Genomic DNA, 3,582 nt, shown 5'->3' with positions numbered 1-3,582 from the left:
CTGTAATTTCTTTCATGCCCGTCCATTTATAGTTCTGCTGCATTACGGGGGCAGGAATCCAGGGAAGACTGCTCTCCTGCTCATTAATGCCTGTCTACCTCATTCAGCACTCAGGTTGGGATTTCTGGGAGGGAGTTTCAAAAGGATTCTTCTCTCATATGGCTGATTTCACTGGATAAGTTTATTTTTCCTGTCCTAATTTTCTTGTAATAACAGAAGGATTGTTCCACAGTAAACCAATGTATTACTTTTGGACATATGTTTTAACATTGCTTTAGACTAACAAATCCTTTTTCAAAACAGCTCATTTTGAGTAACTGAAGATCAGAATTGGAATAATAATTAGTGATTTAATGGGTGAGGCTTTATTTATGGAAATTTAGTGGGTTTGTTATGGCTGTATTCTCTTATTACTATTACATCATTTATTTTGTCCAAAGTGCAGACATCTCAGCATCTACAGTTGTTACCTTTAGAAATGCACAGGCAAGGAGAGTTCATAAACTGTGAGATCATCCAACCACTTTATTCCTATGATCACTGGCTCTCACCAAAAAAAAAAAGAAAAAAAAAAAAAGAAAAAAGAATTAAAACATGGACTCTGGAAAGAAATCCAGCCAATCTCAGGCTGCCTGTTTGGAAAATAGTCCATTCCTCTTTACGTTTTAGAAACATTTTACCACCAAGACCACTGAAGCCCCATGGGCCAGCGGCTCTCACAGAGCCAGTACAGCTGCCGATCAGTTTTGCCACTCGCAGCGCGCCGGAGCCAAGGCCACCGTGGGGGAACGGTGCTCCACGCTACCTGGGACCAGGGCTCTGTCTGTGGTGGCACCATGCATGCCTGCTTTGCATGCCAGCTCTTCTCGGGGCTGATTTTCCTGATGCTGAAATGACCCCAAACCCTCAGAAGAGTTACACACCTCATAAGCACAACTGCCTTTAAAACAGCTCTTTATGGCACGGCTGGAAGGGAGGTGCAGAAGCCGGCAGTGATCTCAGCGTGTGGCAGAGGCAGGAATGAGTCTCTGGCTGTCTTCCACTTTCTGGGCCAGATCTGTGCCCTAGACCTGCCCCAACTCATGCTCTGAGGCAGTGGCTTTGAGCACTCTGTGGCTGTAAGACACAGGTATTTCCCACTGGATGTGTGAAACCCAGCAGAGCAAATTTAAGCTGCATGAGACTCCCTACCTTGGTGCTCTCCACTCCTCCCCATCTCCATCCCTGCACTGCAGGGTGAGACCTCAGCTTGTGATCAGGAGGGCCAAGAGGTAGCCAGGGAGACAATAAATAGATGTGGCAATACTCACAAAATGACCTGGAAAAAAATAGCATCACTGCCCCACAAAGCATCAAGTACTGTTTGGCAGATCATTTTTTTCGCTCTGAAGTTTAGCTTTTAATGCCATCTTTTCTATCTCCTGAGTCAAAAATCCCCAAGAAGTACACTTTCAAAGCCTAAATTACCTCCCTGAAAAGGTGGCCCAACAGAGAGACAAAATGGAGCCTGTCCCTGGAGCTCGGTTAACTGGGAAGAAAAGACACAAATTCTGATTATGCTAGGGGAGAGCAGGGCCTGAACAGAGGGAAGAACTGGTGGCAGCAGCACCCCTGTTTCCTTGGACTAGTTTGCTTTCTTGTGCTGTTGCTCATTGATATGTTGTGTATTGCTACAAAGGTTAGATTGTGTCAGCACTCTCCAGGCAAGCAGGAGTCTGTTTGACTGTTGGATAAAAGGAAAAAAGTTGTCATCACCACACATAAAGAAACAAAGTCCACATTTGGGCCAAAAAACCACCCTAATATGAAAGTATTTCCATCTTCTTTTGATGGGCTGTAGAGATAACTGCATACAGCTGTCTTGGTGTTATCTGTCAAGGATGTCCAGTTAGCAGACCTGGCTCATGGGACAGTACCCTGGACTATTTCAGACACCTCCTAGCCACTGCTTGTCAGTGGGGTTTTGCCCATGGACTGCCACCAGCCTCCTATACTTCCATGAGAGATGTTGCTGTCCTGCACCTTTGCTTTGGATTGACTATTTAAAGGCAGCTGCTGCTTGGTAGCTCACTCAAAGGGGATAGTTGGCTTCACTTCTGGCCTAAGTGCCTAGAGCCAGAGACCATTGCTGGCCCAAAAGAGGCTAAAGACTGGCAGAACCTACCAAAGGAGAAGTCCCTGCAGGTCCCGGGAAGAGGCATTGCTGACAACGCTGTTACCGTGAGGAGATCTTTGTTCAAGTTCTGAGGCCAGAAAGGACAGCCAGGACTCACAGGTAAATCTCCCTGAAGACAGGGAAAATAGGAGTTAGAGAATCATATTTAGCTCAAGCTACTTAGTAAATAGTGAGAGGCTGCAAAAAGAAAATTGGAGGGTTAGCAGCAGGAAGGTGCCATTGAATGGCAATAACGATACAACCTCGCTTTACCCTGCCTGCCATTTGCGAAGTCTCGCTCTGAAGCGGGTGCTTGCTCTTCAGCATTTGGCCAAGGTCAGACAGACAAGAGAGATTTTTTTTTTTCCTCAAGTTTCTAGTATTCCTAAGCAATTTCTAAAATGAGAGAAAAGGAAAGTAACTTTTTTTAACCTTCAGCTACATTGTCAGTGTCACCAGAAAATGCCTGTTACCTAGACATTACTCTGATTTTGTTTTGAGAACTTTTGGCTTTTAAGTTTACTACAAGAGATACTCATCTTTCAGAAAAAATATATTTGCCTTTTTTTAACTGGGTTCCATGGGCTCAGATTTACCAATGGTGTTTTAAGGTGCAGTAAATTATGCAGCAAGTTCCTTACAAACATCCTTTACTCTCCGAAATCAAGGTGAACAGTCAGTAGCACAAGTAGGTGGTGTAGTCATCTAGCTGTTTGCGTTTCCCCCAGGCATGCAGCACTTCCCACAAATAACTACAGTTTGCACTTCTGTAACATACATCCTGTGACCTCCCAGTGGCAACCAAAAGGTGGGGTAAACGCCTCATTCTTATTTAATAGGTGCTTAGCACTTCAGAAAAGCAAGTTCGAGGTAGGTTGTGTTGAACCTAAGATTACAGAAGTCTTTCTGGAAAGTTGATGGAAATGATTTGCTCCATTACTAGTAAGAAATTCAGCATTCAGTGATCGACACAACTGTTGGAAGATGAGTTCCCTCGCACCGCTGCCTTTATAGAAAAGCCCATCTCCAATATGCTGAGTTTCTCCCCATTTTATTTTTCTGTTGTGCAGTATTCATTAAACATTTCACTGTGACATGCCATCGCCAGTGTGCCAAATCCTGAGCAAATCACATCCTCTGTTCTTCTGTAGCAGATTTGTGAGATAATCTATTACAGATTAATCATTTCAGTCTTACGGTGCAATGTCAAAAATAAATTGGGGTTATGAAGTTGGAGGGGAGCCACTTGGGGGGTGGTGTGTTCTCATTGATACTCTGTTTTTGACTTTGAAAACAGTGTCACAGTGAGATTTTCAAAGCTGATTGTTACCCTGCAGAATCCAAATCACAAGGTGAAAGTGCTGTGGAGTAAGTTTTCATCTCCACAAAGATCAGCGCAATGTTGAACTGTGGGTGATTTGCAGGCT

This window comes from Rhea pennata, chromosome 8 (genome assembly GCF_028389875.1).
Source record: "Rhea pennata isolate bPtePen1 chromosome 8, bPtePen1.pri, whole genome shotgun sequence".
NCBI classification, from domain to species: Eukaryota; Metazoa; Chordata; class Aves; order Rheiformes; family Rheidae; genus Rhea; species Rhea pennata.
Note: the sequence above shows the minus strand (reverse complement) of the source record.